This window comes from Camarhynchus parvulus, chromosome 15 (genome assembly GCF_901933205.1).
Source record: "Camarhynchus parvulus chromosome 15, STF_HiC, whole genome shotgun sequence".
NCBI lineage: Eukaryota > Metazoa > Chordata > Aves > Passeriformes > Thraupidae > Camarhynchus > Camarhynchus parvulus.
Window position 1 is genome coordinate 12,277,736 of NC_044585.1, and position 23,886 is coordinate 12,301,621.

Sequence of the window (23,886 nt, forward strand, 5' to 3'; positions counted from 1 at the left end):
ACCCTGGAACAGCTACAAAACAAAACACCCATCCGTACCAAACTGCTTTTACACTCATGCGCTCAGAGCCTTTCCCATAACTTTAATTTCAGATCCTCCCAGCTGTCACAGCACTTGCCTCATCCTCCAAGGACTACAAACACAGGCTTTCTTCAGGGTCCTGGACTGTTTATGTGCAGAGCAGGGAAGAGAATTGCATTTCCTGAGGCTATGAATGATTTATCATCGCACTGAATGCGGGAGGAGCGGGGTCCCAGGGCTCGCTGCATGACCGGAATCTCACAGGCAGGCTGCATCTGCAGAGATGTTTGTGTGCACTCCTCAAATCATCATTAACCACCAGGACCCTCAAGAGGAGCATTTATTTCCTTGGGATTGTAAGGGAGATGGCTGCTGAGAAAACAGCTGGGCAGGATTTAGCCCCATTATATCCGTCTATCTCATTCCACTCTCCCACCCCTCCACCTCTCGGTTTAGCTGAGTACAAAAATAGAAATAATAATGAAAATTACAACTAAAAAAAAAGAAAATAAAAGAGAGGGAAGTGCAGTACATAGCACAGGCCAACTGTGGGTCACAGCTCTGGTCAGTGGAAGCACATGCAGCTGCACAGGGCAGGTTTTATATTTCCAAATACCTCCTCCCCCCCAAGGGGCTTAAGTACTCATCCCATTCTCCAGATGATTTGCGCAGCGCTGTAAATGCAGGTGTTATAAATAAACAAAAATATGCCCACGCTGGCACGCAGCTTTCGGCTGGTAAAATGGGCATCAAGGATTCTTAATGAAACGGTTTTGCAATTCCCAGCAGCTCTGTGTTCTCTGGAGACAGGGTGATTAAACAAATACACAGAGCAAGAGCCCAGCCTTGACTCCATCTATGGGAGTTTTGTCACAGACCGAAATGAGGCAGGAATGCCATCCTATGGACCTCCCCCAGACAGCTACACAGGCTGTAACTTAATATTATGCCTCTTGTTACGTGTACATACCAAGAGGCAACCATATTTAATACAGTACTCTGTATCTAGGGATAAAGCAGGATGGAGCCAACCATCAATCACTCAGCTTCTCTTTCCTTGTAGGATTACACAGGCCAACCCCATGGCTAGGAAGTATTTATAAAGTCTTTTTTTTAGTTCTAGATACTGCAGACTTTTTTTATAGTTACTATAGTCCTCTATTTTCTGTGTACTGTATTTCTACGCACATAATCCTCACCTCAAACCCACTCATTAAAAAAAAGTACTGCTCCCTTGAAAAATAGTCCTCAGATTACCCACAACTCACCCTCTCTCTTCTGCAACAGCTAAGAGTACCATCAATTACCCCAGCAAAAGCTCCCAGCAACCAGGGAGAAAACTGGAACTAGGAAGAGAGAAGACCAGGCAGGGGGTGGGTGGCCTTGGAGTAAACCTCCCCTACCTCCTACACTTGAATAATTTCCTCCTTCTTCCCCAGGCAACCCATGGATTAGATGCATGAAAGTACAGCAATTACCCTCTTCAATTACCCTAAAGACTCAGCAAGAATAAATGGTTTGCAATGGAGAACCCTCTTGCCTTTTCTCCCCCCTCAAAGCCAAACCCATCCTCCACCATCTACAGCCAACCTATGAAATCTGTATGCTCTGCAGACCGAGACCATTGCTAAGCAGTCAGCTTTAATTTCCTTGGAGTCCTCCAAATGCAGCACTGTGGCTCAGACAGAGTTATCCAGCACTGCCTTTGGAGGCTCCATTTCTCCTCTCTCCCTCCCCAGCTCACAGCCCACATATCACCAAATACAAGCAGGAAGAGAAGGGAGCAGGGAAACTTCTCAGCAAAACCACCTCTTTATTTCAGGTTTCTTGGATGTGGCGCAACACCAGTCTGGAAAATAAATCCTCACTCCCCACAGCCTCCTGAGCTTCCAAGGGCTGTTTGGAGAAACAGCACCAGACATCAGCTGACACTAGCAATTACATCCAAATAGCAGATACAAGTCTGTTATCGATCTGTTCCTAGAGGGAAGGACAAGCTATCCAGTAAAAAGGGGTGTCACGTTATTAAATTCTGAAAGGATAATAACCCAACACAGAGGGCACAGCTGTTACTGGTACACTTCAGGCTTCGTTTCCAAGCCTGACAGGGAGCAAAGATCAGAGTGCTTCAGTGTTCAGAGACAGGCCTAGAAATTAAAGGAATAAATTAACATATCCATATCTGAATAATTGGGCTAAGGGGGCTGCAAGTTCTGCTGGCAGGAACTGCCCTGGTGCTGCCAGTTGCTCCCAGCAGCTGCTGAAACCTCTTCTTAGCCAGTGCACAACACTCAAGAAGCACTTTGACCTCCCCAAGCTCTGCAGCTTTGCCCCAGAGCAGAAGTTTTAACAGCCCAAACACTTGCAATAGCCCATGGAAAAGGTGCAGGGAGGTTGTCTCCTTCAGTAACCTGAGCCAAACACCCTGGTGAAGAACAGCAACAGACAGCTCTGTGGAAAAGCCTGGATCAATTTTGCTGTGAAAAAGAAAACATGGCTCAGGGTAAGCGAACAAGCCACAGCCTTTCAATATCAGCAGCTCAAAAGAATGGGAGAATTTAACCAAGCTGCTGCTGGGGAAAAAAAAATCCACGAAGAGTTATCGATTTTTATGAGCTTGGAGTCAAGAGATCCATAAATTATTCACAAGGCAACAGAGATGGCAGATTTCTTGGACATTTCAGCACTGCACTGCACAGAATTACGAGCTCAGATCATTTGGCCAGACTGTCCCACTACTGAGCCTTTAGAAACAGCAACAGTGATCTCCAGAGGGGGCCTCTGGACGTGTGACAGGCAACTGCCCTGCTAGCAGCTTGTGGGACATGCCAGGGGCTACAGGCAGAGCTGGACAGACAGAACCACAACAGAAAGTGGTTTCAGAGCATACTTTGAGGATTTCCACCCCACTGCAGACAGCAGGTCTCCCTGTCTGCATTAACAAAATTACAAACATAACACCACAAATTAGAAGTGAAATGCACCCATATCCCTGCCCAAACAGACTTGGCCAAGGAATCAAAGTCCCTCCAATCATCCCAAAAGGCACTTGGAAATCAAGGTGAGAAGAGCACTACAGACACCAGTGATTATCTCAGATGTAAGTCTGGGCAGAAAACTCAAGCTCAAGAGCTCTGTGAGGTGCTCCCAGCTTCATCACAAGCCTCAGGTGCAGCCTCTGGCAACTCATCTCTCCAGGCCCCTTTGCAAAATAGAAGGCAACAGTTTTGCTCCTGCTGCAAGGGAGAAGCACTGATGCCCCCAGATGTGAGAGCAGCCCAGGCCAGCAATGCCTCAGATCCTGAGCCTGTCTGCACAGATCCTTATCACCACAGCCAACCTCTGACACCAAAACAAAGTAGTCCCTTAGATTTGCAGCACTCAAAGCACTGGAGACACCTGGGATTATCCCTTCACACAGCCAGAAAAGCAAGGGCTGAAACAGTGCTGCTGAGCCAGCCAGCAGCACACAGCCACTGCCTTCCACTGGCTCCAGTCACACCGTCCCTGCTCCTGGCTGGGAACTGGGGAGTCTCTGGTTGAACCTACTCCAGAGCATGTGAAAGACCTCAGCACTGAAAGGACTCTTGTTTAAAAAGCAATGGATTGGAAACTCCAGAACCAGGCAAGTTATTCTGAAATCTAGTGGGGGAAGATCAATGTATTCTTTTGTAGGTAAATGTGGTCATTGGGAACACTGGAGCAGCAGCTCAGAAGACAGATTTTCTGTTTATCCACACCACCAGAAGCAGAAGTGAGAACAAAGGCAGCTGTCCTTACCCACCACCCCAACACAAACCAAATCCAGGATTCTGAGCCTTTAACTCACAGAAAAAAAAACCAAAAAACATAAATCTCACTGTGCTTGTGCAGAAAGAGCTGGAGGTTTTAAAAAGTGCTGGAAGGGAAGCCAGCCATTTGTCTTCACCCTTTCCAAACCCAGGGACTGGGATGCCTGGCCAGTTGCCCATAACAGCACCTAAACCCAAGGCAGTGGTGCAGCTCTAAACACCCAAATCCCCACGTGCCAAGTGTGGGTTTCCAGCCCAAACCCCCCCTGCTCTGTGGCAAACCCAGAGATGCTGGAGGCAGGCTGATGGGAGGGCTTTGGGGCTGAGCAGGCTCACACCAATGACCCCCCAGCAGGATCTGGCAGGCAAAGGCAGCCCCCAGATTTAGCCAGAGCCGCTGGAGTTTCAGATGGTGCAGAACAGCACATTGATCCATTTATGGTCTCTGGGTTGCCATGGAGACCACAAGTCATTCCCCACCATCACCACCCCCCTGCAGACCCCCCCACTGCTTTTCAATTGATAGCTGGGCACTGGGGAAGCATTTGCAGCACCGTGGAAATTAAATCCACACCAGAGGAGCAGAGGATTCAGAGCTGACACAGCCAAGGGACCTCAGCTTGAGGCAGTCTGTCCTGCCCTTCCCCACCGAGTAAGGCCAAGCAACCAGGCCCTCCAAGCCTGAGTATTATGGGAAATTAACAATAATAAAGTGAGATTTTAATGCCACTCCATGGGTTTCCCCTCTGACAGTTCTCACAAGGTAGCAGGTAAGAAACCTCTCTAAGTGCACATGCCAAAAGAGGTTTTGGTGTATCCCAGAGGACATCTCCACCAGGGCAAAGCAGCAGGGAGTTCCCATCTCCCCAAACAGGTAACATCCAGCAGGACAGCAGGCTTCTTTCTGCTTCTCATACAGCAGATCCACTCATGAAGGATCACAGCTGACCCTTCACTGAGGGGAGCAGAGCACACTAGAGGCAGCAGGATGAGAGTGGGTGGATCAAACTCCAGCCACCTGCTGCTGGAAAAACATCACTTCTGGGTCTGTAGGAGACACATGAGCCACCAACTCTGGGGGCTTTAGCACATCCTGAAAGCCCACCCTTCAGATGTACCTTCCCCAGCCTCTCAGCCAGGAAACAAAGAAAATACTTGAGCTGGTTTTGGGGCAAATGTCCCAATGGGATGCCCAGCACTGCCTCCCCACACCTACCCAGTCCAGGCTCTGGCACCACAAAGTATTCAGGTGCTGTTCAGCACTGTCATTTACTAGAACCAGATAGTATCACATTTCCTTCCTCCCACCCCATGTAGGATGAAAAAACACCATCAAGATAACCTGAGAAAAATTTTTCAAATCTTAATACTTAGGGTTTGGCTTTTAACTCCACACACAGCCACTCAAGGCAGTCACCTGCTCAGTCAAAAGAGCTGATCCTGTGTAATTCCCTTGCATTTTAACAAAGGGCTGCTGTGCAAGGGACTGCACTTCTTAACAGCTCATCCCTGCACACATCCCCTGTGAAAACTTGGTGCTGGCTTTATCCCAGGCTCCAGAACTGGATTATGACAAGCACCTTTTAGGAGGCCAAAGGACAGAGGAAGAGCTGGTGTCACAGCCCCCCCAGCATGGTGGGCTGCTGCCAGAGGAGCCCAGCAGCCAGAACCCACCCCAGGCACTGGAGCATGAGGACACAGGGCAGGTGGCAGAGCACAGAGAGGCAGCTGCAGGCTGAGAGCCTTCAGGGAAACTCAAGAAGCGTGGTGTAAATACTGTATGTGCCTGGAGCCAGAAAGCTCAGCGAGGGCTGTGTGTGGCATTTCCTGAAGGTTACCTCTAATAAGTGCTGTCAGCTTGCCAGCCTTCGACTGTCTGCTGAGTCCTTCTGTGGGAAGCACGGCCTCTGTGGCATTGTCACAATCTGTGACAGCAAGAGCTCAAAAAATAAAATTCCTCCCACGCAGCACAGACAAAGCAGGTGTAGGACACCGGGGCAGGCAAACCCAGTGTAACCTGGCAGGGTGGAAAGGCTCCTCTCTCCTTGCTAATGCCTGCTCACAGAGCTGCCTGCTGAGCACCGTGGATCCCCCCCTGTACAGGGGAGGGGGCAGAGGGCCAGGTGAGCAGGTGGCCCGGGCTGTCCTGCTCTGCAGCCCTGCTGTGCATGCAGCTGCTCAGCCCATCCAAGCACCTCCAGCAGGATCAGAGCTCTGATGCTCAGGCCTTTCTCCCCCTCCAGCAGCTGCTGGGTGCTGCAGCAGCTCCCTCACCCCTGCAGAGGGCTGGGCACTGCATCCACCTGTGCCAGAGTCAGCACAGCCAGAGCACAGCAGTGCTCATTTGTCTGCATTCATTTTCCAGCTGCCACCCAAGAGATTATCCTGGCCCTCCCCACTCATTTACTTTTGCCACTGGGAACAGACAGGACATCTCCATCTATTCCCAGGGTAAAATTCACTCACAAGGTTGGAGCCTTTCCAGCCCCGTGCTCACAGCCACAGGTGAAGTGGATCTGCTCTCTGCTGTTCTCAAATCACCTGCTGAGCTCAGTGTAGCACAGGGGCTTGCAACCAAGCCACATGGCACCAATCTTTTCAGCAAGGACACTAAGCTTTCTGCAGAAGCAGAAAATGCCCACAACTCCTCTTGCTGAGCCTCTGCCTCAACCCCTTTTCTTTTTTTCACAGGACAGCTCCAAACACAGCACTGGAAATAAATGCCAGTGGTAAGCAGACAGTACACACCAGATAACAAACACTGCAGTTGTGAGCAGAGAACTCAGGAGATCTGTCATTCCAGTTTCCAGGAAAAAAAAAAAAGCCACAGTTCAAGGCCTCTTCGGTTACGTAAACTTCATTTCCATGTCTTTTATCACTGATAAGATAAGCCATTGCTCAAGTTCAAGTTCTGTATCAAGTAAACCATGATAATCCTCTTAGGAATTCCCCATGCCCCAGCTTGAACAGACCTGCAGAAAAGAGCTTAAGGGGTTGCCTTCAGCTTAAAAAAAGAAACACACAAGCACACAGCCACAGACTTATTTATAATGTAGGCAAATTTGGGGCCTAGTACAGAGCACTGGAGGCTTATACAGCTCTGTCTGAATAAGGGATCTACTTCTGCCCTAGTTCATAAATGCTCCAAGCTACTACTTGGTCATGCATCGCTCAGCTGAGCACCAGCCTGGGGATGATTGCCTTCCAAGGAGGATTTCTTGCAGCAATAGGAATCCAGAGGGTCAGACCCCAGAAGAAATTAAACTGACTCACAACCAGTCACACACACTTTGTCCTGGATTAGAGCAACAAGACTTTTCCAGGCAGCAGTAATTTTTTTTATTTATTACAGCACAGGATAATTTTATATCCTTTAATGCTGGCAGCAGAATTACAGTGATTTTAAGCAATTATTGCCCTGCTTCGGGTACAAGATGTTAAACTCACTAAGACCACCTCCTCCTGTACTTGACTGTCAAAACACCCAGATGCAAAACATCACTGTCTATATTTGTTAAGAGGATGATTTGATCCAATCTAGCAACTGAGTATATTTACTAAACACTTAAATATGCACTCACACACCCCGCACTGCAACACAAAAGGCCATTTCATAAATACCTGATTGCAAGACAGATGACAGCAATAAGCAGGCACACAAACTCTTGCCCTCCTCTCTGCTGCTCATCATCAGGACACAAATTACCTGGGCCAGCAATTTCATCACAGCGCCTTCCAGGGAACCGACTTAGCCTGAAGGCAATGAAGGCCAACATTTGAAGCTTTAATACTTTATTTCACAGGGCTGCATCTGGCCACCCCCAGCGTGCTTCAGCAGCCACGTGCTGCAAGGGCACAGCATTAAACCCTTCTAAGCTGTGGCTGCCAGAAGATCAAGGCACCAGGCAGTGGGTAACATCTGAAATTGGTGCTTAAAATGCAAATTTTCTTCAGGTCTGTCTACTTCCTCAGCCAGCCCAACAGGCTCCAGCACCCACAACTGTTTCTTACACATTTCCAGCTACCATGACTTTTATCTCTCTGCTAGCTCCTCTCCATTAGGGTCTTTCCCACATCTCTCAGTATTTTATGACACTCAAACTAAAAGATGCAGCATATCAAACAAAACACATCTCTCTCCTTCCCACCAGCAACTTCAAGATCCTTCAGCACTGACTGACAGCCCACAATATTGTGGGAAAGGCTGTTTTCAGATCAGCTGCTGGAAAAGCTCTTCCAAGGTAGCAGCTGAATTCAAATCACACACCAATTAGCTCAGGGGGATTTGTATGTTTTTCTTTCAGGAAACCTATTTGAAAACAAAACAAAGAGGGGAAAAATGTTTAAATCTCATTAAAATATCTCAAACTGTGTCACAAGAATACCACATTTTCTATTGAAGAAAACAGGAGCAGCTTTAACTAGTTTCACCTTACCAGATGGAATTTTGTCCTTTAAAACTACTTGCTGTGTCCCCCAACCTCCAAGAAGATAACACAGAGGTCCAGAGCAGCTACAGACCTGCTCAGCATCACACAGCAAGTAAAACCACTGTGCCAAGCTGCCTGGCCTGTCCCAGATCTTTCCCACAAGATGAGGTTTTCCACTCTGCTCCCCTTAGGTTTTCTCCTCCCGCCTCAAGGCCACATGCAGATGACCGTGCTTTTTCTGAAGCCAGTGCCAATGAGGCCACTGCACTCGTTATCCAGCAGGATAATGACAGAGTGCAATTCAGTCAACAGCAAATCCTCCCCAGGGAGATGCCCTCTGACCCTCCCTGAGCTGGGGGATGAACGCAGACAGCCAGATCTCAGACAGGCGGCAGGGCTGAGTGAATAATTCCTAATGAATCCTTTCATCTCTTCTTTTGTTTTGGGGAAGGGAGGGAGGGGGTGAAAGGAAATAGTTTGGTACCATCCACCAGCAGAAAATTATTTTCTAGAGCTACCCCAAATCACTGTCATCTGAAGAACATTTTTCATGGCTTCTGCACAGTACGTGGGCACAGAACACAGGCTGCTCTCTGCAGACAGCCCCTGGTGCAGACAGCCAGTCTGGGAGCAACAGCCAAAGACACAGCAAGAGCAGGGATGCTGCTGGAAGCCTGGCTTAAAATCACCCTTAGGCAGGCAATTGAGAGTTAATCTAAGATATCCACTCAAACCACATTTTTGCCAGTGAAATTCAGTTCCACTGACACATCAGCAAACGCACAAAGGACAAGAAAGTTCATGACATGAGGCCCACAGAAAGCCAGGATCTTACCTCTCTTCACATGCCACTCAGACCTCACTATCAATTTTCTCTCATTTTCCAAGCCACAAGCTGTAAGGATAACAAGGATGTGATAAAAGCAGATTTATTTTTTCCCGAACAAAAAGAAGCAATTCTCATTTCTCCAGTGTCAATTCAGCTGTAGAATTCAGTTTAGCAGCATCTGCTGAACGCTCTGTGTCACCCAGAGGTACCACAGTAAACAAGGGTGGAAAAACAACTCCCAGCTCTGAGATTTCAGAGCTGCTTCACAAGCTTTTAGTCATTCATGCAGCACTCTGGCCCATGGGCACTTGTCCTCATCACTTTTAGCCTTGCAGTTTTTATCCCCTAAAATCAGCCATGTCTGAAGCAGTCATTCCCAGCTGCACCAGCATTTACAGGGATTTACCCTCAGCGGGTTGTGGGTTATACTGGGAACAGAAATCACACACAAGGATCATGGTGGTGAGATGCTCCCAGTCCCATTCCCAGACAAATGAACTGACATGAACCTGCACACTTCAACAGAGCTTGGCTGGAGTATTTATATAGATGCCAAATCCCAGGGATATCAATGACAATCTCTTCCCCAGTAAAACCTGATTACAGTGCTGGACTCTCTAAAGCCCCCCTGCCACCTCAGACATCACGGGGAGCAGCCAGCAAACCCCTCCAGGTGCCCTGCACAGCAGGGGCTGCAATGCCAACGATTAAGCAAATCTTCAAAGGAAAAAAAAACAAGAGTCCTGGTCAATGACTGACCAGTGTAATAGCTCAGGCTACTATCATGTGCTCTTCTCACACCACATTTGTTTGCTGGGCTGCCCAAGAGGTTTCCAAGGGTCAAACACGAGGTCATCAGCTTTGCTGAAAAATATAAAAAGCTGGAGCAGCAAGTAAGGAAAATCCTAGTACTTACAATTAAGGCTAAAAAAGACATGAAAATGCAAATCCTTTAAGTTTAAACATACCAGAGGCAGCATTAAAAAGGAGAAGAAAAAGAAAAAGGATTTTATGGTTTTTGAAGATCAGACCTTCGCAATATTTAGTAATCCACAAAAAATTCTGACCAGCCTCAAGGACCAAGAGTGGCTGTGGAAAGCAAAACCTTGCTTTCAGGCTATTTTGAGAAGCACTCACAAGGTTTATCCCAGAAACTGCTTTCTGCCTACTCAGATTTCTCAACTGAGCCAATCACATGGTGTTTCGGTGGACTGCTGGAGACACTTGAGAATAGCAGAGCTGCCTGCTGCTATCTGCCTGGCACAGGGTGGTTTTTAATTGAGGATGAACTCTTTAAGTCCCTGCTGCAGTCTGCTGTTCCAATCACTGAAATAATAATTAAACCCAGGAGAAACAGTGCAAAGCAGCAATGCCTTTAACTAGTACATTAAGATGAGGGGACCTGAAGATGTGCACAGACATCTCCAGGATGTGCTGGTTTGTTTCATGCTTGAGGATTTCACAGATTTTTAAACAGAAAGTCAGGGTGGCAGAGATCCTGCAGTACAGAAACAGCAGAGATGCAGGAAAGCATCCACTTTCATCTCATCCAGTCCAAGGAAAAAATCAGAGCAAGTTTTCGCCATCTGAGTTTGGGACCTTCCTTCCATGGGAATCTGAGGGATTACCCAGAGAGGGGAATGAAAAGCAAGAGATCAGACTGATCCAAGTCTGATCAGATTGACCCAAGACATCAGACTGATCTGAGCCATCCTCTCCAGTTCAAAGTAACCTGGGAAAGAAACCTGGGAAAGAAACCACTCTGAAAAAGTCTGTGCCGGCTGATCAGACAACACAAGTTCAGCTCTGAAATCCGAGGGGAGAGACTGAGCCTGGAAACCACTCTCCATTAGGTTAATTAGTCAAGTTTGATGTATCCAAGTCGGTTACCATGGCCACAGGAGCTGAGAGCAATGCTTTACACAGATTTCCTTGTGTGGGACTGGGGACAGGGGAGCCCGTCCAGCCCCTGCAGGCCCCCAGGGCAGGCAGGGAGGAAGGAACTTGCCACCCTGGGCTCTGTGCCAGCCCCTGGGCTGGGCTGCTCACAAACCCTTTACTGGAACTGCTCCCTGTCCAGAAGGCTGCTAAAAATAGCACCGAGCTCAACCAGGTTAATGATACATCAAGAAGATGCATTTGCACATAAAAATAAACAGAATGCATGCGAGAGCTACCCTCCACCTGGCTTTTGGCTGGTTGGTTTTGAGTGGGGAGAAAATCAAAAAGCTGCTCTGTTTTCTCTTAAAAATTCAATGCCTATCTGTCAAGAAGTGACAGAAAGCTGTCCATCTCTGCAAACACTATGCCAAATACAGCTGAAGCTTGTCTGTCAATTCCAGAGCCTGGAAAGAGACCACAGCATATCACAAACAAACAAACATTTTAAGTGTCATTAGTTACATTATGATCAACATCACGTCAGTTACTTGCAACTCTACTCTGCAACAAACACTCACCCAAGCACCAGCACCCATGAGTAAAATCTACTGCAACTTCAGGAACAGCAGCAGATTTAGAAAAGAGTGGGAGAGAAAAAGCAATTTGTAATTCAGCAAGGCTGCTGTGGCAGAGCAGGTTTAAACTCCCTTGAGGAAAGCGCTCTCCTCTCACCCTCTGTTCCTCAGGTGCCTCGCTGAGCCAGGACTGACACCTGCAGAAGCTGCCCCACAGCACAGAGGATGGCTTCTGCCCAGCTTTGCCCTCCATCAGTTGGCCCTGGCCACAGCACACAAGCACAGAGCACTTGATTCTCCTGGGTGCACATGAAGACTCCAGGAACAAAGGTGCAGCAGCCAGCACAAAGCAGCAGCAATGTGAAAAACCCAAGCCTGCCGCAGAGGAACGTTCTCAATCACCGCTCCCAACCAAGCACCTCATTTCCAGCTCACAGAAAAGGAGCAAATGCCACAGACCACGGCAGAAATGACTGAGCTGCTACAGCAGTGCCTGAGCTTGACCCCAAGCTGAAACTGCGGCAGGAACACCAAGAGAACCCTCCCTGAGGGTCTCTGTCACCTGCTGAAAATCGACTGGTGGTCCCACATTGAGAGAGACACATGGCATGCCTGCAAACAGGTCTGTGCACAAGTTTGGGGGAAATATCTCCACTATTAGAAGGGAATTTCAGTCCTGTGGAATTTACTCCTGCAAAAGAAAGGCTTGAAGCACAACCAGGTTGTGCAAAGTACAGCCACTCTTCCCTGATTTCAGGCCCTGTGTCCCCTGGCTCCATATCCATCCTTGCAGACATACTTTGAACTGACTTAAACAAAACCATGACCGCTTGGTGAAGACATTCATTCAGCTACTCACGTCAAAAATAACAGGAGAGAGAAGTCCTGTGATAGGAACATGCTGAGAGGCAGGGAGGGGGCAAATTCCTTCAACCAGCACTACAGCCAAAGTCCCCCAATTTCAGAAATAACAGCTTAAAGTGAGCTGTGAAAAAGGGGAGCAGGAACCACCCCTGTCTGACAGCCCCAACCCCACCAAGAGTTACCATCAGCCCCACCTTTCACAGTAGGTTAATGTTCAGCTGTCAGCTTCCCCCCTTCTCTGCACGTGCCACAAATAGTTGTTCATACAGATTTCTCTGTTACACTTACCAAAAAACTGGGAGTGGCCATGTGACAGGAGCACAGAACATGGAGAACACCATTCACTTCTCTAATTGTTCTGCCCCCTCAACACACATCAAATTGACTTGGCAAGGCTGCAAGGCGAAGCTACTATATTTATTATTTATTTACATTTTTTTTTCTGCTGGTTAAGAAGCTTCATAAAGCAGATTGCAAACGGCCAAGACAGCACAGGCACTTTTTTCAAGTTTTGCATAAACTGGAACGAGTGAAGAATAGGAGGGATAGCAGCATTCCTGGCTGTGTCCTTTACAATAGATATTTTAGCCTCAGTTACCTAAGAATTAGTTGGTAAAACACTCAAGAAGTTTGTAAAGGCAAGTGTGAACACTCCTTATTTCTGGGTATGGTGTTCTTCCCCTGGGGATCAGCCTCTAAAACAAAAATCAGTGCGTGCAGGCTGGCTGATCAGAAGGCAGGGGAGTGCCTGTGGTAGCCAAACACATTTTGTGCCTGGAGCAGCAGCCGGGTGAGCCCAGGCGGAGCAGTCGTGCACGGACACGCTGTTCCTGGAGCAGCCACGGGCCTCACTCTGCACCCATCACCTCCCAACTCAGCCAAAGGTTCAAGGTGTTTCCGCATGAAACAAGGAACTGGAGCGGGGCAAACACAATAATACATTGTGTGGGGACTGAAACCTCCTGCTGAGAAGAAATCCACAGACGTTTAAAAAGCACATCCGAGCAAAATGCAGAAAAAAATAAGACACAGATGGAGCTTAAAGCTCTCGTCTCATTGAGCCAGACCAAAACTCACTCCGCCTTTGGCAGGGGAAACAGGAGCAACCAGGGTGCTTGTGTCTGCCTCTGCAGCACAACTCCTCCACCTCAGGGCAAAGCAAATTCCCCATTTCTCAGCCTTCTCTGCTGTTGGCAGAGTTTAAGGACATTCTCAGAAGTGCGTTAAATTTCACGAGCGCCAGTCTCGGTGGAGAAGATGCAAACCTCAGCTCTGCACAGCGAGAGAGTTAAAATAAAAACACAACCCTTAAGGTACATGCTGACTTCTCTCTTTACTTCTGTTTCATAATGCTGGAGAAAACCCAAAACCCTGCAGTGTTTTTCACTCCAACACCACACAGCCCTCAGGAACGCTGCTGGCAGCTGGCTGGGTTTGGGACCAAAACCACAGCAGCTCTTTATGTGCATCTCAAGACACGTAGACATCAAAAGCCAAAAAAAAAAATCAACAAAAAAAAACCAACCCCAAAAAAAAAACCCACCCCAACAATTTTTAAGTAGCAACCCTGTCAAGATATCAAAGGAAAGCCAAAACTAAAACCTACAAATGAAGCAAAAAAAAAATAGAGAGGAAGAAGGAAAAAAGAGCTGGCTGACACCTCCTATACATGCTGCCAGCAGGATCATTTGCTCCAAAAATAAGGATGCTCAACACATCTTAACTGATGACATGACAACTGCTTCACGTCCCAACACCGAAGTTGCATAAAAACCTCTGAATACCCATTGCCTTGCAGCTCAGTAGAAAAAAAAGAAAACTCTACTCACTCAGAGCAAGCAACAGACACCGTGTGCCACTCCTCAGAAAGATTTTCAGCTCTTCATTTCCACTCAAGCATCCATTCGGGCTGCAGAGAAGCATCTCACCCCTCGGCCCTTTGCCAGTCACGCTCAGCAGCTCCAGCCACGGGGCTGCAGCTGAGCTGGCTGCCCAGGTGCCTGTGCCCACAGCATGCAAAAATACCTCAACTGTAGCTCTGGATCCCAACAAACTCCACAAAGGGAGAGCTACTGACTCCAGGTCCCCCCCAAGACAGCAGCAACCAACCTCCTGCAGAGCCTGGATATGCCCAGGCTGCCTCAGCAGCACCTCCTGAATAAGGGACATTTGAGACTAGAAAGCCTTCAATAAGAATTCTGAAGGCTTTTTCCACTGCCAGTTCAGAGAGTTCTCCCAAAACACTGAACACACAGATTCCTGTAACGCAGACTTTGCTGCATTTTATTTCTTTGACAGTTTTTAATCACCTCTGGTCTAGCATTTGGAAATTATTATTCACACACACAACAGGAACAAGGCTGCAGGGAAACTTGAATTTCACTGGCCTGCCTGGTTTTGTCTGTGGACACCACCTCACATATTACCAAATCAAAACAAGCCGGCCAACTTGAGCGTGAGGGGGAAATGAAAGGGCAGATCGGTGACCTAGAAATGAAGCTGACACTCTGGCATGAGCTTGAAACTCTGCAGCAAAGGGGGAAAAAAAAGGCTGTAACTGCTTTCAGTATGGAGCTTGAAAAGTTTATTAATGGAATAATGGAATTATATGATGTGGTACCCACAGAAAAGCAAGGACTTGATCAAGGAAGTTTTTCCAGTAGGAAAGAGGGGACGTAGTTATTTGCTAAACACAAGAAATTCTTACACCAAAGAGGGGACGTAGTTATTTAAGGTTAAGATGTCATAAAAACACCCCTACCAAACCACTGGAGAAACTTCTTGAGCACACAGTTGCGGTATCAAACACACCCAAGATTTACACACCACACCATGTCACAAATCCCATGATGCTAACACCATGGGCTTGAGGAGGCAGTAGACAAAGCTTGTTCAAGCAGTGATCAGGAATGCCACAGTCCCAGCACCGATCCAAACTCGCCCTGCCAGGTGTAATTGGTTCAAAGAGGGTGTATACAAGCTACCGTTGTTGCAGCAAGTCTCAGGCTTGAGTGAGCAACGTCCACATCAGCAGCATGAACTGCCACAGGACCCGCATCGCCCTCGGCAAGGCTGGCAGAGAGGCCTCCAGAGCCAACATCCAGCCCAGACCCTGCCTGCACCATCAGGTAATGCAGTGCAAACCACTGGGGACTCACAGCCTCCCAGAACCAGCTCCTTGCAACATCAGAGCAAGGAGATCACGCGGCCTCAGCAGTAAACACTTACACAGAGCTTCTGCTGCAAGAGCCAGGTGCTGCCACTGATAAACCACTGCTCTCCAGGGCTTCTGCAGCACTGCAGGTACAGGTCTGAGAAGTTTGCAGAGGCCAAAGATCGAGCTATTTATGAAGTGATCAAGTACCACGCAGCTGAGAGCTGGTCTTATAAAAATTTAGCCGCTGGAGTAATTTTATAAGGTTTTAAAATATTTTCAGAAGAAAGCCAACTTTCCATTGTTTGCCACAGCTTGTTAGAAGCCCACACATCCCGCAGTGCAGAGGAAAAGACACCCTCCACCCTCTCCAGCCAGTGCTGCATGGCTGGAGGCACAGGCAGATTTTCAGAAAGCTCAACTGTGCCTGTCATCCTACTCAGCAATTCAATTCTCCCACCACATCCCACTGATACCCAAGCACAGGGCTCTGTCCTTCACCGTGCTCTGTTGCAATAATCAGCCCCCAGTTCTTTACACAACCACCTAAGCCTCCAGACCTTGCAATTAAACACACCCTGAGGAGGATGAAACCTGCCCACCTGGGAGGCAGCAAGTCCTCAGGGGCTGAACACAGACGATGGGACGATCTGCACCAGGAACCTTCCCAAATCCTGTCATCCTCCACCCACGGGCTGACACATTTCTTTCCTTCTGCCTTCTTCAACACAGAGACAAGGAAGAGCACACTGCAAAGTACTCTCCTGCCCTAACATGCACAAGACAAACCCAAACTGTGTTGCTTAAGAAGCTGGTAGGCAACATTCAGGCACCAGCACAGAGCACCAGCCAGAGCCTGCAGAAAACAGAGTTTAGAGGACGCAGAAGTCCCAAAAACTGCATGATAAATGGAAGTATTTATTCACTGAAGTATTTATTCAGTTTACAGCCAGTTCCTTGAGCAAGCAGAGAGAAGCACACCCAACTGGAAGAGTTAACTTCCCACACGTTTGGCCAAAGCTGCATTCTGGGCACCGCCACTCTGTCCAGTGTTATGCCAGGGAAACAATGCTAAATAAAGATTACGTGGAGTGGTATTATGTAAATAATTCTCTTCCACAATGAAAGGATAAACCTAGACTGCCTGGTTAGTTATTAACCCAGGAGCCAGCGCTGCAGAGAGGAAATCCTGCCGGCTCTGCCTCCCTCCCTGACACACGCACCACCCACCCAGAGAGCCAGAGCCAGGCCTGCAGCCTCCAGAGACAATACCCACACCATCCCTGGCCTCCCTGCATGCTGGCACTCTCCCTCACATCACTTCCCACAGGAGGAAACTATCTGGACCCCACCACATCGTCTCCTCCCAGGACAACCCCACTCCCAGCCTCATCATTGCTGCCAATGCTCAGCTTGGCCCCCTTCCTCCTCCTCATCCTCCTCTCACCATCAGCCCGGGGCACGAAGGGTTCCCTGTGCTATGATGGGAACACACTTCTGGACACATCCCTCCTCTTGAAGGCCTTCCCTTCCCCTCCCAGCTGAACCCACTTTGCTTGCACATCTTCCTCTGCCCAGAATAACTTACTCGACCTTTCTGCCTCCATTTCTCCCTGCAACCTTCCTGCTGCCTTGGCCTCACGTCTCAATGCTTTATGTTTGTCGTACGATTTTAAATCTGTCAGCAATTCATCCATCTGCCACCTCCTGGGTTTTTAATGCCGCAAAACGTTCTGGGATCCAGCCTCGCATAAACCTCTTGGTGGAAAATTAAGCTGTACCTCATTCAGAAACCAAACTGGCTTTGAGATCATTTCTTTCCAAGGTGCTGGGCTATTTCAAAGACTGGCTTCTTCCCTACAGCGAGCAGAAAAGCCATGATGCTATCCGGTCTAAAATAAACATTATGGGAGCAGCGATAAGGGGAAATATTTCAGCTGACTAAGAGCAATGCGGGTTCAAATCCAAGCGTAAGCTGATATTGCTTATAATTTGTTCCCCAGCCAAAAACACAGACTGGGAGTGAAAAAATGGAAGGCATTAAACAACAAGCAGTGTACTCAGCGACTCTGAAAAACTTCAGCATTTCCATTTACGTTATTATTTTTTTAAATAACCTTCAGTTTCACGGATCATAAAGTTAATTTGGAGTAACTTCCCTTCTCTGTAACTAGACAGAGCTGCTATCCTTTACATTCATTAATGTTTGCTCAGTGCTCCGCAGCTATAAAGAGAGCACTAACCATTATCAGCACCCAGCAGGCACATAACCACTGCTGTGCTCTCCCTGTCCCCTCCCTGTGCCCCAAATCCCCTCCAGCTCTGGCACTGTGGTCACAATCACAGCCATGGACAACCACCTCCATCTTTACTGCTTTTCTTCCAGTGCCAGGCAGCTCTCCCCTGCAGGCAGGGCTCCTCTCTGGGCCTCTTCAAGCCAGATTCAGATCATCAGCAACCAGTGCCTCCTCACCTGCCCACCCTCAGCCAGGTCATACTTCTCAGCTTCACACAGTGAAGGTGGCAGGGGGGATGCTACCGTGTGAGCACTGCTGCTCACCAGAAACATCCCCTCCTGGGGACCCTGCTCACCTTTAGTAGGAACATTCCACACCCCAGAGAGACTCCAGCTGCCAAAGGCAGGTTGGCAGGAACAGAGAACTGGTGGCCTCAAGAAGGGAAGTGACAAAGTAGGGTGGGCAGCAGGACTGGGGGTGCAGCCCAGATTTCTCAATTCCCAGAAAAGTCCCGCAGCTGCCTCGTGTTCAGGTCAGGGATCACTTCCCAAAACTGACGAATCACTCATTTCCTTCTGCTCTTCTGTCCTCCTTCCCTTCCTGCCAGATCCATCCCTCACTCTGATCAAGCTTTTACAGGCATTTTCATGCCCTCTGTTCTGGAGCTCCAGCTCCCTCTTCAATCTTCCTTCCTTTTGGGAAAGCATCTCTGCTCTAGTCATGCTCATTAAATGATACCCATTTCCATTTTCTACTGCAATGCAAAGATCTATCCCTTGACATTACAGGGCAAATGAGAAACCTCAACACCTGTGTGCCAGCACAAGCCCAGCCATAAATAGCAATTCTCTGCTGCTTCCTATGTCGATACACAGCAAGGGCCCTTCAAAGCCGTGCAGGAGCCTGTGCCACAGCAGCCTCGATGAGAATCCATGACCTCACAATGCCCAAATCCTTAGGCAGCTGCAAAAGCCTCAGTCACTAATCAGAGAGGCGACCAGGTGCTGCTATACCTCATTTCCAGCTCCATTAGAGCTGACCCTGCTCTCTGCCGAGAACTCTCAGTGAAGACTAAAGCGAGCCACGGCTCCTAAAAACGCAGCTGCACAAAAATAACAGTGCTCCAAAGAACACCCTGGCCTGGATTTCCATCCTTGTGCACCCCTGCAGCCGAGCCCATGGGCTGCATTCAGGGACCACTGCTCACAGGCACAAAACCCAGGGGAAACCAGCACTTTGCCACTGGGAGTAACGAGCCCTCACACTGAACAAGCAAAGCACTCATGGAGAAAGAGAGACTCTTCACCAGCTCTCCAGTAGACTTGCTCTGACACATTGAACTTCACATAACCCCACCAGCCTCAGTTTTCTGACTTGTGAAGCGATCTGGTCAGAATGAGACGCTGGGTTAGGGATGGGGAGTACTGCACCCCAAAGGCCCTCCTCCAACCCACTGCCCTTCACAACTGCTCAAATCTGCCACCCAAAACCCACCTCGGAAAAGTTACCGATTTAATCCTCCTTCTGTACCCACTCATCTAGAAACTGACAAGATCGTAACTTTCTTCCCCCCGCAGGGACACAACCATGATGGTATCTCAGGCACATAAATTACAGTCAGTTTCAAACATGTTTCTCCCAGGACAAACACATTGCAAAAAGGACTGTATTGCAGCAGAGCCCACTAAAAACCAGAACCAGGAACACTGGGAGCCATCAAGGGGGACAAATAATTCACAGCCATGTCACAAAAGATGAAGATATCTCCTCCTCTCCCAATTCCAGCCGTGAAGATGAGACGGGGAGCTCTCACCACGTGCAGCTATCAGCACAGCTGCATGCACACCATCGCTGCCAAACACAACAAAACTGCCTTTACCACACTGCATCTCCTAATTACAAGACGTGAACACGGCCTGAACCAAACCCTCTTTGGATTTAGTGCAGGATGGCTCCAGGGATTAGTACAACCTCCACTGGAGGCAGCTTGGTTCAAATCCAACCACAGCCATTAGCAAGTGAAAAGTATTGCCAAGCAGCAGCTGGCTGGCGGCTTGCACGAAACAAGTTTATGGTTTCAGTGCAGATCCTGTCACAAAAAAATGCCAGTCACCTCCCTGGAGCTGCAAGGTGTGAAGGCAGAGGCACCCACCTGCTTCTCCAGGGCTGGAGATGCTGATGTGGGAGGTGTTCCCACACGGGCCCAGCACCAGCTCCAGAGCCAGCCTTGACCTCCGCAGGGGTTTCAGAACCAGGTATGTTTTGCAACTTGGCAGAAACACACAGCTAAGTAACAGAAACCACCACCCACATGAAGCCAGGAGAACAAAGTACCAGTGTTTTCCTGCCCCAGACATGTGCGTGCCCCATCTCCTCTCTCACACCAAAAATAGCTTCTACTTTTTCCCTTTTGGCAACAACAAACCGAGGTTTGAGTGCATTTGCTTTCAATAAACTAAACACGTTTTGCAAGAGTCTCTGTCACAGTGAAACTTACTCAACTAAAGTTATAAAATATTTGTCACAGGCAAAACTTCGCTCCCATGGCATCGTGGGACTCAACCCCAACACACTCTGCGAGCCTTGCTCACTGAATTCCTCACTCAAGGCACAGGTCCTGCACAGAGCTGGCAGACCCAGGCACACAGGAGGTTTGAGCTAAATCCCAAAGTCACCCAACATCAGCACTGAAACTCAGAGAATTAAGTACGATTTGATTAAACCATCCAGGAATACATGGCTTCACTAGAGCCCTTGAAGAGTTTTGTCACCACTTCCAGAAGAGAGGGATATGCTCACCCAGTTGTCCCAACTCACACTGGCTCCCTTTATGAATCAGTAGTGGTACCAAGTGTTCATCAGTAAAGCACACGGCAAACCTAAACTTAACCTTGCTGATGAAACACCTATACTAAATGGAAAAACTCTCACCCCACATGACCAAGGAACACCAGTGGAACGATATCACACCCACCAAACTGATTAAAAACACCAGATTCAGCAAAAACCCTGACGGTTTTCAGGCATCCAGAACGCCAACCTTTGCTTCACGGGAATACCGAGGGAGATTTCAAACCATAAACGCCTGTGAACGGAGGGGCTGGGAAGCACCCACTGCACAGATCACCTCCAGCAGCACTGTCCTCTCCCGCACATTCTTGAGCTGACCCAAAACACAAAGTTCAGGGAGCAGCCGCAACCTCGGGCGCAGGCAGCAGTGCCCGCAGCGGGCTGGGCTTCCCGAGGGTTCAAAGCGCTGCAAGCAGCGATGGCTTTGTTGGGTCAGCACGGCCCCGGGCAGCCCCAGCCCGAGTCCTGCAGGTTTTGCTGCTTCAGTGGTGTTGGCAGCAGCCCACATGGCAGGCAGCTGCCTGCACCCACTGCAGCCTGCTCTTTGTGCATTGTCAGGGCAAGGGAGCAGGAGAAAGGGCCGAGGGAGAAGAGGGAACAGGAAATTATAAGAATCAACAGAAAAAAAAAACAAAAAACCAGAAAAAAAAAAAAAAACGATTACTCCAGAGACCTCAGCTGGGGTTCAGAGAAACGTGCACTTGTTGCCTGCAGACACCCGGCTCAGTTACCTCCCGTAAATATTTACACGGCGAACAGCACACGGCCCGAGGAGCCAGCGCTGCAGCTCGCGTCATGGCCGGGACCGGCCGTGCCCCCCTCATGGCCGGGAGCCGGCCGTGCCCCCGCACCCCGGGCACGGCCGGGCCGCTCCGGTGCCCCTCGGATGCTCATTCATTGCCCCAACGTGCGGGGGGCGAGAGCCGCAAACACAGCGGGATTGAACGAAAAGGAGGAAAAAAGAGGAATGGGGGTAAAAAATGCCCTTGGGTGCCCCCCCCCGCAGAGGGGTGTCCCCGCCAGTCTGCCAAGTGCGGGGCGCTCCCGGGCGGCGCGTTGCCTTGAGGCCAAAACCAGCAAAACCAACAGAAAAAAAAAAAGAAAGAAAATAATAAGAGAAAGTTTCTCCCCGGCGAGCAGCTCCCGTGGCACATTTTCATTTTTACGTAACGCGGCCGCCTTTCCCCCACCTGCGGGGAGCGGAGCGGAGCGGCCCCCCCAGCCCGGCCCGCCCGCACCCCGGCACCGGGGGCTCCCCGGGGCTCCCCCCTCCCGACTCACCTAATCCCGCCGGCAGCTGCCGCCCCCCATCGCCGCCGCCGCTCCCGCTTCAGCGGCCGGCGGGGCAGCGCTGGGCGCGGGGACGCGGCCCCGCCATCTGCGCCGTGTTTATAAATCCAGAGCCATGGGGCTGCGAGCCGCGCCGCCCGTCCGCCCGTGGGGCCGGGCCGCCCCTCGCCGCAGCGCCGGCCCCGCAGCGCCCAGCCCAGCCCTGCCCAGCCGTGCCCGCCCCGGCGCGGCGGGAGGCGGCGGTGGCTCCCTCGCTCGTTCGGTCGGTGGCTCGCTCGGTGTCTCGGTCGGTCCCTAAGGCCGCCCCACAGCCGGGCCGGGCGGGGCGGGGCGGAGCGGGGCCGCGCCGCCCGCGCGCGTTAAAGGGGCCGCGCGCGCCCGCGCCGCCCAGCGCCCGGCGGGACCCGGCGGAGCCGCGGATCGCGACACCGCGACAGCGGCTGTACCCCGACAGCGGCTGTACCCTGTCATCGGCTGTGCCCCTGTCACCCGCCGCTGCCACCGGCTGCACCCCCGCCAGCGCTGTGTCAGTGCCACCGGGTACCTCGGTGCTGCCGCCGGTGTTCCCAGCGTTACCGGTGCGTTAGTGTCCCTGCGTGTCATTGATGATGTTTTGGGAACAAATCAGGGATTCTCACTTGAGGTGTGAGCTGGCTGACAGTCCCCTCGTGCCGGTGGTATTTAGGACATTTCGGAGGAGGAAGTCGGGCACCCCTCGGTTTTCTGAGCCCTGACAAAGATTCAGCCCCGAGAAATTGTCCAGAGTATTCCACAACAACATAGTTAAGAAACTTCAGTTTTCCCGCAAAAGGAAGGTAGGGGGCTTCAGAAGACGACCCCGTGATGCACATTCTCAGCCCTGGGTTAGTGTCTGTGCTGTGATCCCGATTGCATCAAAAACCGTCTCGGGGTGGTATCTTTGCAGGAAAATCGGAACAATTAATAAGCAAATGCCCACAGGAATCAGTATGAGGCAACCCAGGTCACTGACAGATTTTAACTAATACCTTGCTTTTCCACACTTTTTCTTCCCCTCCATCCTGCCGGGAGGATGAGGAAGGTCACATCTCCTCAGTTCTCGCTGTTCCCGCTGCTCTGCTGGGCGTCCCTCCCCAGGCGAGTCCCCTCCTCTTCCTGCCACGAGTGATGCATGACCCCAACAGCTGGAAAAGCATCCAGCGAACCTCCCCTGCTCCAGCAGCTGTAAAAACCTCAGTGTGTCCTAACCCTAACCCTAACCCCCGCTGCAGCAGCAGATGCGGGCATGCAGGGGTGCCCTCGCTGCTCTTTCCCCGCATTTCCCCGGCAGCAGAGCGGGCAGCTCTCGGCATTCCTCGCCCCAATAGGGCTGCAGGGCACAGGCACTTTCCCAGGCCTGGGCTCGGTCTCCTCGAGTCACCCCGCTCCATCTGTAAGCACGGGCGCACGCCGCGGTGCGAGCACAAGCACCAGGAGCAGCAGGCAAATTGCCTGAAATGAGCCTGGCGCGTCACAAAAAGCAGGAAAAGTTGCCCTCCCGTGCCTGTGGCAGTTGTGTGTCTGCTGGCTCAGGGCAGCATCCTTTGTATGCTTCCAGACTTTGGTTTATCCACAGACTGTCTCATGAAAGCAAAGGAGCAGATCAGATCTTTCCCTTGAAAATATGCTTGTCTTGGTGGATAAAGGACTGAATTTATTCCTGTTGCATTGCGGGGTTTCTCTGCTCCAGCCACGTAGCATTTTTTGAGCTTTTTTATTTTTTAATATCTGAGACATTTCACTTAATGAATGGAAGGTAAGTCCTGTACCACAGCAAAATGTTCCAGGACTTTAAATTTACAGGAGCCAGGCTTTTATATCCCAGTGACCTTAGAACAACATTAGAATCAAATGTATCTAAATAAACCCCTTAGGGTTGAACACACTTTCCAGCCGCACCGAATACCCTGCCAGAGTACAGATGGATTTTTTGCCTGTTCTTGCAG

The 23,886-nt window shown here is 49.8% G+C and overlaps 1 protein-coding gene across 13 annotated transcripts in view; it reads right to left on the reverse strand.

Annotated features, from left to right (window-relative positions):
• The window catches only part of NCOR2 (nuclear receptor corepressor 2), a 226,709-nt gene extending 204,637 nt beyond the window's left edge, over positions 1 to 22,072 (reverse strand). For all 13 annotated transcript variants that reach the window (XM_030959051.1, XM_030959056.1, XM_030959054.1 and 10 more), the window contains exon 1: positions 21,914 to 22,072. The gene's annotated coding sequence lies outside the window, so the exon portion shown is untranslated. The remainder of the gene's footprint in view (positions 1 to 21,913) is intronic.
• Between the last annotated feature and the right edge of the window lie 1,814 nt (positions 22,073 to 23,886).